The sequence below is a fragment of the Panthera onca genome, chromosome D2 (assembly GCF_046562875.1).
Source record: "Panthera onca isolate mPanOnc1 chromosome D2, mPanOnc1 haplotype 2, whole genome shotgun sequence".
NCBI classification, from domain to species: domain Eukaryota; kingdom Metazoa; phylum Chordata; class Mammalia; order Carnivora; family Felidae; genus Panthera; species Panthera onca.
The window spans coordinates 66,789,939-66,803,044 of NC_138349.1; the positions used below are offsets into that span (position 1 = coordinate 66,789,939).

General features: G+C 36.2%; 1 protein-coding gene across 1 annotated transcript in view; it reads left to right on the top strand.

Moving 5' to 3' along the window:
- Positions 1-13,106, top strand: part of LOC145712508 (uncharacterized) — a 45,459-nt gene that overhangs the window by 648 nt on the left and 31,705 nt on the right. The window lies entirely within an intron of this gene.

The window sequence follows — 13,106 nt, forward strand, 5'->3', positions numbered from 1 at the left end:
GCTAGTGAAGGAGGTAAAAAACAGTACCTGTCCTGATGGATATGGAAGCACAATGGGAAATGTGCTTCCTCAAGTTACCCTAAATTTATCTGCCCATTCTTTTTAGAGGCATTTAGGATTCTGCAGTGCACTTCGTGGAGGTGAAAAAGTTTTTAAAATAAAATGGGTATAGGTCACAGCCTATTGACCTCTGTTGCCATTTGCTTCTTTGGAACAGCTTTTAGTTGTGTTGCTGTCTTAGGATCAAAACAGTGCTTGCCCCTCTCTCTTCTTTTTTTTAGTGTGTATGCTTGTTGGAAATTAAAGTTCCTTTTTATTGATTTTCCAATTTCAAACATAAATGTTATCCAATAAAGTAACAATTTACATACAGATTGCTATATGCTACCCTTTCTAGTCACATCCTTCTAGCCATAACATGACTAAATCTAGTTAATTGAAACCTCATAAAACAGAAGGACCAGCTTAAGGTAAAATAAGCCTGTGAGAAAACTTGGCACAACTGCAAGTTGATACAAATCTGTGGAAGATAATTGGGTATCTTAAAGTGAAATGTCCTCATTATCAACTTAGGTATTAATGAAGATGGATCTCCTTCTTGCAGTTTGAGAAATGTCAAGATAGGGGTGTCCCTAAGGAGAGGATAAATTATTACTTGTCAAGAAATGTGACAAGATGGCACTTATTGGTGAATATCCTGTGTTCTAAAACCTGCGTCTGGAGGAATAGAAATTGATATTGTCAGCTAAGCCACAGTGGGTTCATCTTTCAGAGTAGTATCACATTTACAAATTTCAAAAGAAACTGTGTGAGCTAGATTACCAATTTATTGATTTACAGATGAGAAATCGAATTCATATCTATAATTAAAATTATAATCCATACAAATATTTATTAAACACTAGCTATGCCCATGGACAATATGCTAGATGTTGGAATTTTTGAGTTCAAATCAATTAGGAAAGATAGACTTTGAAAAAGGAAGATTATAATGAGTGTTATGAAAAAAGGAATCATGAGAACTTGTGAAGGACACACAGGTGTCCTAACCTAGTCTGATTATTCAAGAAAGCCTCTAAAAGGATTTTATTTAAAGGGAATAGGAGTCTCTTATGGGGGGTGGGAGGGAGGGGAAAGTGGGTGATGGGCATTGAGGAGGGCACCTGTTGGGATGAGCATACAACTGGGTGTTGTATGGAAACCAATTTGACAATAAATTTCATATTTAATAAATAAATAAATAAATAAATAAATAAATAAAAATAAAGAGAACAGGAAATTACTGAAAGGCTTTATATGGGAAATTAGCATGATCAGGTTTGTGAGCCAGAATATTTATGTGGGAAAGGAGGTAATGTTTTGAGAAATATTAATTTGACTTTCCGGGTATAAGATCTATTCAATCCAAGGCATCTTTCTGCTAAGGCCTTAGATTATTACATAAGAAATACAAGAGAGTTACTATTTTACTTTTGAAATTCAGCATAGGATTTTTTTTAGCAAGTTGTGAGGCTTCAAATCAAGGCATTGTCAAAAGATAAAATATAGATTTGCTTATGTTTTAACATATCAAGGCTAAGACTAGTGTTCAAAATGATAAGAGTTTATCCCATAGTGAAGACAAGATATCCCGGTTCACAACTTAGGCCAGAGATTGGTATAAAGAAGATGGTGGCTTGAGATAGGTAAAGGAGAGAAAAGTATATTCTCTTTGGCTTAGAAAATTATGGAAAAGAGGTTGAAGTGTTTGAGGTTGGCAACCAACAACATTTTTACTTACTCTCACATTGAAGATGTGAGATGAAGGTTTGTAGCTTTAGGTATAGGTATAGCCTACAGATAGGTATGGGAACACTCAAGGACAGAGAAATGTCTGCCCTACTTCTTAGGTCTTTGGGATGATATCACCTGCCCAGACTGAGGGTGACTGCATTCAGGTAACCTTGAACAAGGCATCATTGTTAGATGGAGGACAGGGATTTACTTTCTGGAACTGCTGAAAGTTTCTGTATATTTAGAAGGTAGTTGAGTGAAAGCTAGCCAACCTGCTCTGAAGCCTGATTTTAAAATGCTAGCAAAAGCTGCATAGTGGACCTTCTAGACCAGGGAGGTCTAAAGCACCAAAAAGATGAGACTTGTCAGTCTCAGAGATGGCAAACAAGCCCTGAACAAACTGAAAAAACACAGATCATAAGTTTCTCTAGCCACCAACTTCAAGAGAAAGACCAGAAGCAATTAGGCATACAAGAAATGTCACCACAGAGACCAGAGGAGGCAAAATACATTCAAATCCAATGAGCCTTTGTCCCAGTGCTTCAAGGTAATGGAAACTCTCCTGTCTTGATATTCCCAAATACCATCTAAAATAAGATGTAGAAGAAAAGGTAAAAATCTTAAAGACTGAGGATTTTACCTAAAAATCTGGACTATACCTAAAGGAACTGATTAAAATACTGACTGGATCTAAGATCCAGGATTAGACTAAAAACATCATTTACCTTCCCTTTATATCAGTGAACAATATTTCATGAAAATAACCAAATAAGTTTTATACAAAATAAAAATTCTACCTTTTCTTTTCATATACAAGTTGCAGTGTGAGTAATTGCAATCCTTGTACACTTACATTATTTAATTGTTAGCTTGAGGTGGTCATTATTATAGCCAAAATCCTACCATTCAAGATCCCCCTCAAATGGTGCATTACCTATAAATATTATTCCCTATGTCAAAAATTTCTTTATATTATCTAAAAACATAATCGCACTATCATTTTTACGTTGTTAGTGTACATTAAGGATGAGACTTAAATTTGAAAAGGACCTAAATGTATCTTAATGCAATACTGTATCCAGTGTTGAAGCCACTGAAAAGTTGTTTATCTTTTAATAAATCCTCATGAAGTAATCTTACTCATTCTCAACCCAAATATGCTTCCTATAAGGTCAATACAGTGGCCTTCATTTTCTCCTCTGTTAGTCATACACAATAATGACAATCCTCTTCCTTCTGCTGCCCATATATATTCAATTCTCTGGCTAAATATTCCTAGTTCTTTCAAACATTTCTGATATTACATTACTTTGAGTCCCTTTACCACTTTTGACACTCTCTTCTAGATAGCTCTAGTGTTTTCTAAGTGTCCATTGGTGAACACACCTGTGGTGTAGAAAGATATTAAGAATATAAAGGGAAACAAGCCATCTTTGCTCTATATGCCACACATCTTGTAACACAGCCCAGGATAACGTTAGCTTTTCTGACAGTGATATTAATATGCTCACACATCTTGAGCTTGCTATCATGTAAAACCTATACTTCTTCCCTGAACATTTCTTATTTCCCCTGTGCTGTAAATTTTAAGCACATATTATAGTATTTTCATAGAGAAGATACTCAGTACAATTTGTTGAATTATTTGATTGAACTTCAGTACTTTGTGTTTAATTATATTGCTACAACTGCCTAGAATATTATCAAACCTAAAGAAAAGTAGATTACAAACTCCTTTCAATAAGCTTGTAAGTGCAGAGGTCATTCTTATTATATAACCTACACCCTTAGGCACAATCTAGACTTTTATGGCTAAGCAGAAGGCAATGACTGAACCAAAACCATGGGTAGAAGCAAACTCAAAATGCGTAGTAAATGAAGGAGTGTTTTTATTTATTTTTTTTCTCTCCTCTCAATCATTACCAGGACTTTTCCTAAGCCCTTATAATGGTGGGACAAAATAAAACTCATGAGAGCCACTCAGATGATCTAAATTCTTTATCCTGACTCAAGTTGACTTGTGTCTAAACGTGTGAAAATCAAATGACATAATATATATGCAAGTGTTGCATGAACTGTAAGGCATCTCGCAGTTAGTGAGGATGTTCTAAGAACACCATTAAGAAAGTACATCTGGTCAATTTTACAGTACAAATTGCTGGAAATATTTTAATAGCTATTTAAAAGCATCAAGAACTTCCATATTTAGAATAGCTTTATGGTTTAGTGTGTTGGGGCCCTTTTAAATTACATCATATTATGTTTGCTTTTGGTTTTAACTCATGGTAGATTTTTGCCAAGCCCATAAGCAAATACTCAATATTGAATCTCTCCCCAGTATTTGATTTCTACACTTCTACTTCTGTATCTCCAAACACTGGACAGAGATGGTGGAGAACCATGATGACTTGACAATTTAACTGTCACAGACTCTTTGAACTCTGAAACCCCCAGTTCTGCTCTCACTTTCAAAAGTGATCTCACTTTCAAAAAATGACCGCTCTGTCTCTCTTTCTTTCCTGGAAAAACAATAAAAGCATGAATGAAATTTCTCATTGGTTCTTATCTTTAGCTCAGTAGGTCCCGGTAAAATTTGTTACTTTTCCTTCTTTTATCTGTATTTTTCACTCAGTGCCTGTGTAATGCAGAATAAAGTTATTGGTTTCCTATTTTTACCCCCTCCAGCTGCTTCAGTCTTTTTCTTTCCTCTCTTTTTTATCTTTAAACATTACCAAATCTTCTTGATTTTAAAAATTATCTTACTTGAACCAGTTACTATCCAACTTCTTAATATTCTGTGGTATATAAGAAGCCCAATATAAATTGCAGTGCTATAAAACTTATTCATTGCCTCCATTTCCTTTTATTTTTTTTATTTATTTTTTTAACATTTATTTATATTTGAGACAGAGAGAGACAGAGCATGAACGGGGGAGGGTCAGAGAGAGAGGGAGACACAGAATCCAAAACAGGCTCCAGGCGGTCAGCACAGAGCCCGACGCGGGGCTCGAACTCACGGACCGCGAGATCATGACCTGAGCTGAAGTCAGACGCTCAACCGACTGAGCCACCCAGGCGCCCCACCATTTCCTTTTAATCTTCACACAATTTATCATCTGTCTCCAACACTATGATTCTTACTCTTCAAATGTCATCTTTGGATTTGATGAGATTTTCCACATCGCCAATATACAGGCCTTTTATCATCTGCATCCTCTTTGATATTTTAGTAGTTTATTTCTGCTGAACTTCTGTGGCACTGAACTCTACTGGATCTCTTCCTACATGTGTGCTTAATGTTTATCAACTCTAGCTTCTAAGTTGCCCCCTTGAGTGTAGGTGTTCTTTAAAGTTCAACCTCTGACATTATGTTCTTCCCTGTTTAAAGCGATTTCCTCTGAGAATACATGCATTTTCATGAATTTTAATGTCTTTTTCATGTTTAAATTCTCACCTTCATCTTCAAATCCCTATTTCAAGTTCCCAACTATAAACAAAAGTCATTATTCTATTTCCAACTAATGGACATTTTTATTTACATTCACATAACCATATCTAAGTAATCAATTCATCCCCAAACTGTTTTCCTTTTTAATTTTCCCCCATTATTGTGAATGGAACAGTATCTTCTTAGTCACCCAATATCACCCAACTTTCTGATTTTCTCTTTTCCACTTTAAATCAAAATGGACTTAAAACAATGAAAATTTTGCAATATTTCATGGACATGTTTTTTCCCCTGAATTATAGGTACTACATAACATTTAGATTCCCATCATTTTGACCAGATTATTGAAATTACCATGTACATAGTTTTCCTACCTCCTTTATTTAATATATGCTGCTACTAACATCAACCCACTAAAAGATTTTGTTCATTAGAACTTGTTCAATGAATTATAATGGCTACCTGTTTTTGTTCTATATTAATGGTGAGCTACTGAAGCTTTTTAGGCAGGTATATGACAATTGGAAAGCACGATTATGTGACTAATCTTCCCATTTTTATAGGATGAATGGAATGGAGGAAGATAGGTGTTTAAGAAATTATGATAGTGCAAGCAAGAAATTATAATAGACTAGAACAATAGAACTGGGAGTGAGAAAGAAACAATGGATTTGATAGAATGATGTTACACTATTTTGTTTCTGAGACTATTTAAAATCACAAAAATAACTAATATTTTGAAATTTTAAAAGATTGACTTGTTTACTTAAAATACTGATGGTTATATTCATTATGAAGCATGAAAAATTTATTGTACACAACTTTTCCATGTTTAAAACATAATAGTTATCTTCCAATGATATACAAGTAGATTAACCTTAAGGACTAAAGCAAAGTCTAGTGTTTATACTTGTGGGTAAACACAGATCAACTAAAAATGGCTCTCTGGATAGCATGTTTTGGAATATCTTCTGCTGTCACTAGTCAAAATTTAAAAGGAGTTGGTGTTAGGGAAAATAAATATTGGGAGGGATGGAGAGGAAAGAATTTCTCTACAGGTTGAACGACTTTTTAAATGAATTAATTAATGACTTAATTTTAATTTTTATTTTTATTTTGGAGAGAGAGCATGCGCAAGCAGGGGAGAGGGGCAGAGGGAGAAGGAGGGAGAATCTTAGGTAAACTCCATGCTCAGTTCATAGCCCTACATGGGTTTTGATCCCATAGCTCTGGGATCATAACCTGAGCCAAAATCAAGAGTGGAACGCTTAATCAACTGAACTACCCAAGGGCCACTGAACCACTCTTATTGAGAGCCTTTCTTCTCTTCTCTGGTCCTTCCCCTTCTATTAAGTATGCATTGGAGTATTTTCAGAATGTGTTCAAGTACATAGTCATTACTAACTCCATGTCAGGGAATCTTGAAAGTAAATTATATATGGTGAGCAGTCGTAAGTATATAACCACAGTCATTTTTCCGTAAGTTCCAGGTTGTTCTCACCTTCATAGATGCATCTTTCTAGTTTTTAGTTTTTCACTAGGCTCAAAACAAATTCACTTACATCTTTATATTATTGGCAAACAAAATCTCTAGTCTACTCCCCTGGAACACAGCTCAAATTGCTCTCTTGAAACCCTGATCTAGTTAGTGTCCCCTTAAATCTATCCACAGAAATTTCCTAATGAATAATTTTTCCAGGATTTTTATCTCAGCAGATTAGAGCTGTGACTTTTATAATGATTAACACAGTTTGATTTCCCAAAGTTCTTTCTAAGCTCAAAGAAAGACCTATAGGATCTCTGAAAGCCCTCTAATTTTTCTAACATCTAACTTTCTCTCAAGTTTACTGTAACATCAGTTTTGTTATATAGCTCACATGTGCAATACACTCATTAGCATGATAAGAAGCTTTAATTTAACAACCACATCTTACCTTGAGACTTTCTCTGTAATACTTGTGTAAACAAACCTACCACATTGCATTCAATTGAAGTTTAGCTTTCCCGACTCCAGCTAAAGTAAGCCTGCCCCAAGATCCATAATGAGAAAAACTTCAGAGTATGTAGAGGCTTATTAGAGAGATTACTCCGTCAATAACATCCACTGAATGATGATTCAATGCTATGTATATACGTATGTATGTATGTATGTATGTATGTATGTATGTATGAATGTATGTATGAAATCAGTTTACATTATTGAGTGGCCATTAGGTTTTGTGTGATGATACAAAGAAAGACACTGTCCATGCCAACATTTCTCCCTAACCCAAGTTATTGCTGTTATCCTAGAATGCAGATAAACGGAGTTGTTTCTGGTTAACTAATTTTAGCAAGAGGAGTAGCACAGTAGCTAGCACAGTAGCTATTCATAGGAAGGGCTTCAACTAGAAAGTGGCAAGAGTGAGGATCATGCAGACAGATAACTATAGGTTTACCTCAGAGATATTTCAGGTTTGGTTCCAGACCACCGCAATAAAGGATATTCCAATCAGGCAAAAATTCCAATTTTTTTGCTTTCCTACTACATGTGAAAGTTATGTTTCCACTATACTGAAGTATATGAAGTGTGCAATATCATTGTGTCTAAAAAAATCTATATGCATCACTTAAAAAGTGCTTATTGCTTAAAAATCCTAACCATCATCTGAGCTTTCAATGAGTCATAATCTTTTTCTTGGTGGAGAGTCTTGCCTCAATGTTGATGGCTGCTGACTAATTAAGATGGTAGTTGTTTAAGGTTGGGATGGCTGTGACAGTTTCCTAAAATAAGACACAGTGAAGTTTGCCATATTGATTCTTCCTTTCACAAACTATTTTTCTATAGCATGCATTATTGTTTGGTCGTATTTTACCAACAGTAGAACTTATTTTTTTTAATTTTTAATGTTTATTTATTTATTTATTTTTATTTTTGAGAGAGAGACAGAAACAAGTGTGAGCCAGGGAGGGACAGAGAGAGAGGGAGGCACAGAATCTGAAGCAGGCTCCAGGCTCTGAGCTGTCAGCATAAAGCCCAATTCAGGGCTCAAACTCACAAGCGGTGATATCATGACCTGAGCCAGTGTCGGACGCTTAACTGACTGAGCCTCTCAGGCACCCCACAACATTAGAACTTCTTTCAAAATTGGAGTTAATCCTCTCAGACCCTGCTGCTGCTTTCTCAACTAAATGTATGCAATATTCTAAATCTTTTGTTGTAATTTCAACAACTTTCATAGCATCTTCACCAGTTGATTCCATCTCAAGAAAACATTTTCTTTGCTCATTCATAAAACCAACACCTTATCTGTCCCAGAATTTGAGTCTGGAGTCTCTTTCCAGCAAGAGAGCGGATACAAAATTGAATATGAGAGAGGCTAATGTCCAGGAAGAGACAAGAGCCCCAAACAGAGGTTTGTCTCTGTATTTATTGAGCTCTCAAGGTTTTACATACATAGTGAATGTGCAGAAGGAAACAATAAGATATTGACCATTGTTTGGGGAACGAGTGCGTTAGAAGTTGAGATTAAAGCGCAATGATATATTGGCACCAGACACTGACACCAGATGGACAGTGTTTCTCTTTGGGTGATACAGCCAAGTAGCTCTTATCTCCAAAGTTTAAGATTGCTAGAAGATGCTGCCTCAAGGCTAATAAGGCACCTTTTTTACTAGCTAGCCTTGGGCACTTTTGCCCCATAGCAGCTTTCCACCTCTAACTGTTCTCAGAGGCTTTAGTCCTGTGGAGGCGGCTTTCCTCCCTAAGCCTTGTTTTACTTAATGACTTGGGCACTTTTGCCCTGTGGCAGCTTTTCACTGGAAGCCTTGTTAACCCATTAGTGCAAGCATACAGAATTCTTAAACTTATTTCCCACACTTATCCATTAAAGTTTTGTCATGATATTGAAGTAATTCATGCCCATCTTCAGGGTCTCCTTCTAGTTCTGGTTCTCTTGCTATTTCCACCACATCTATAGATATTTCCTCCACCTTGGAGGTGTCTTGGACACCTCAAAGTCATCCATGAGAGGTGGAATCAATTTCTTTCAACTCCTGTTAATATTGATATTTTGACCTCTTCCCATGAATCACAAGTGTTCTTAATGAACACTTCAAGAATGGTAAATCCTTTCCACAAGGTTTTCCATGGACATTGTCCGGATCCATCTGAGGAATCACTATGTATGGTAGTCATAGCCTTACAAAATGGATTTCTTAAATAATAAGACTTGAAAGTCAACTTTACTCCCTGATCCAGGGGCTTCAGATTGGATGTTATATTAGCAATCATGAAAAAAACCTTAATCTCATTTTCCATCTCCATTAAAGCTCTTGGATGACCAGGTACATTGCCAATGAACAGTAATATTTTTAAAGCAATCTTCTTTCCCGGCAGTAGGTCTCAACAGTGGGCTTAAAATATTCAGTAAACCATACTATAATTTTTTTTAATGTTTATTCATTTTTGAAAGAGAGAGAGAGTACAAGCGGGGGGGGAGGGGGGCAGAGGGGGAGGGCGCAGAATCTGAAGCAGGCTCCAGGCTCTGATCTGTCAGCACAGAGCCTGACATGGGGTTCGAACTCACGAACCATGAGATCATGACCTGAGCCTAAGTCGGATGCTCAACCAACTGAGCCACCCAGGCGCCCCAGTAAACTGTACTATAAACAGATATGTTGTCATCCAGGCTTTGTTGTACCATTTCTAGAGCACTAGCAGAGGAAATTTAACATAATTCTTAAGGGCCCTAGGATTTTCAGAATGGCAAATGAAGATTGACATCATCTTCAAGTCACCAGCTGTGTTAGCCCCTAAAAAGAAAGTCAGCCTGTCCTTTGAAACCAGGCATTGACTTGCATATCTATGAAAGTTCTAGATGACTTCTTCTTCCAATAGAAAGTAGTTTTATCTTTCAATCTTTGTTACATTTAAAATCTGTTGTTTAGTGTAGCCACCTTCATTAATTATCTTAGCTAGATCTTCTAGATAACTTGCTACAACTTCTATATCAGCACTTGCTTTTTCACTGTAAACTTTTATGTTATGGAGACAGCTTAATTTCTTACACCTCATGAACCAACTTCTGCTTGCTCCAGACTTTTCTTCTGCAGCTTCCTCACATCTCTCAGTCTTCATAGAATTGAAGAGAGTTAGGGCTTTGTTCTTGATTAGGCTTTGATTTAAAGGAATGTTGTAGCTGGTTTGATCTTCTATGCAGATCACTGAAACTTTCTCCATATCAACAATAAGGCTGTTTCACTTTCTTATTCATGTGTTCACTGGAGTAGCATTTTTAATTTCCTTTAAGAACTTTTTCTTTGTATTCACACCTTGGCTATCTCTGGCACAAAAGGCCTAGCTTTTTGCCTATCTCAACTTTTGACATGCCTTATTTACTAAGCTTAATCATTTCTAGCTTTTGATTTAAAATGAGAGACATACAACACTTCCTTTCACTTGAACACTTACAGGTCATTGTAGTGTTATTAAATGACCCAATTTTAATATTTATGAGTCTGAGAGATTAGGTAGTCTTTTTTAAAAAAAATTTTTAAAGTGTATTTATTTTTAACAGAGAGAGAGCATGAGCGGGGGAGGGGCGGAGAGAGAGGGAGACACAGAATCTGAAGCTGGCTTCAGGCTCTGAGCTGTCAGCACAGAGCCTGACGCGGGCTCGAACTCACAGACTGTGAGATCATGACCTGAGCCGAAGTCAGACGCTCCACTGACTGAGCCACCCAGACGCCTGGAGAATAGGTAGTCTTAAGGAGAGGGAGAGATATGGGGGGAATGGCCAGCCAGTGGAGCAGTCATAACACACAACATTTATTCACTAAATTTGCCTTCTTATATAAGCATGGTTTGTGGCACCCCGAAATAAATACAAGAGTAATATCAAAGATCACTGATCTTGGTCACCATAAAAATATAATAATAATTAAAAAGTTTGAAATACTCTGAGAATTACCAAAATGGGACAGAGACATGAAGTGAGCAAAAATGCTGTGGGAATTATGATGTTGATAAACATGCTTGAAGCAGGGTTGCCACAAACCTTAAATTTATCAAAACTATAATATCAGCAAAGCACTTTAAAATGAGCTGGCCTGTATCACTTTCTGTTCTTTTTAATAAAAGTGTCATCATTAGGACACATAAATGAGACTCTTCGTTGTTCCAATATGTGTTCATGTTGATTATATAATATTCATAAAGGTATTAAATACTTCAAAAATTGGAAGATTTATTTTTACTACTGCTTTTCTCATGTTTGAAACTTCTCCACAGCACTTAAGCCAAGTTTTTTGTGAATGTCTAGCAACTACAAATCTATTTCCTCTTGAGGTAGCCTGTTCTATCCACAGAGAGCTCCAGAGTCAGCATTATGTGGAATCAAAACTTTTCTCCCACTGTTATCTTGGACACACAGAGAACAGTTAATTCTTCTTCACATGACAGCCATATATAAATGATTTAAAACATTCTATCTCTTCTATTCATCTATTCTCCAGCCTACCTTTTCCCAAATACCACAGCTTGCCTCAAAGGATAAGACCTTGTTTTCCTCTGAATACAGCTCTAAAATTATATATTTCCCTCTTGAAATTTAATGCTCAGAACTAATTTGGGTGGCCTGATAACAATAGAGCAACTCATCTGAACTGTTTAATTACAAATAAGCACTTTTACATAAATTGTCAGCTCATTCACATTAAAAATTATCTTTGATTATTTAACACTGTATGGCTATTTCTATTTGAAAAGTCCTTCACAGTAACTTTCATTTATTATTCCTCATGACAACCTTCTTGAAGTTTTATATTTCTAAGCTGAAAGAAATGCCTACAGGTCTCATTTTTACAAATCACAGATGATATTAAAGCTAATTATGCAAAACATCAAAAATGGAATAACTACTGGAATGTAGCTACATTTTATGTAGTCTCTTGATTACTCTATGGTCCTTCCAACCTTTAAGTCATGTTATGTCGTGAAGCTTGATAATAAGATTTTCTATTTATGATAAGTGTCATATAACCGCAAAGTATCTGTGGATTCACACATTTTATGGGACAGATCATGGGCTAATCTTCCATGATGTGGGAGGTGTTGACAGTCCATGAGATGCAATAAAGAAGCCTGATTTCAGATATTCACAGAGCAAACCTGACAGCCTTATAAGGATTTAGTTGATGATGCTATAATGATAAGGGAGATTATCTCTTTGATCTCTCATGTGACACTTCTTTTATTATAGCACGTCCTACATTGCATTTATTTTTCTCCACAAAAATTTTGCTCAGCTTAAAATAGTTGTTTGACTGTTTAGGACATCATAATACTGAGGAATACAGGATGCTTAATCAAACATAGCCAAAGGCAGACTATGTCTATGGAAATACTACACATACAGTAAGTCTACAGAAAATTTCCTGATAATCCAAGGAACCAGACTGATACAAATACAAAATCAAATTTGAAACTATCATCTGGCAAAATTCAACTTTTTTTTTTAATTTTATTTTTCAAAGTTTATTTGTTTTTGAGACAGAGAGAGACAGAGCATGAACGGGGGAGGGTCAGAGACAGAGGGAGACACAGAATCTGAAACAGGCTGCAGGCTCTGAGCGGTCAGCACAGAGCCCGACGCGGGGCTCAAACTCACGGGCCGTGAGATCATGACCTGAGCTGAAGTCGGACGCTTAACCGACCAAGCCACCCAGACGCCCCAAAATTCAACTTTTAACACATGTATTAGGTACAATTAGTTTCATTCTTGCCACGCACTACAATCTGTTGCACTGGTTTCTATTCCATACAATTTCACTGTCTTCATCTATGAGTTCTTTAGATATTTTTAGACATTTTTTTTCCTTTTAAAAATATCATAATAGCCAAATG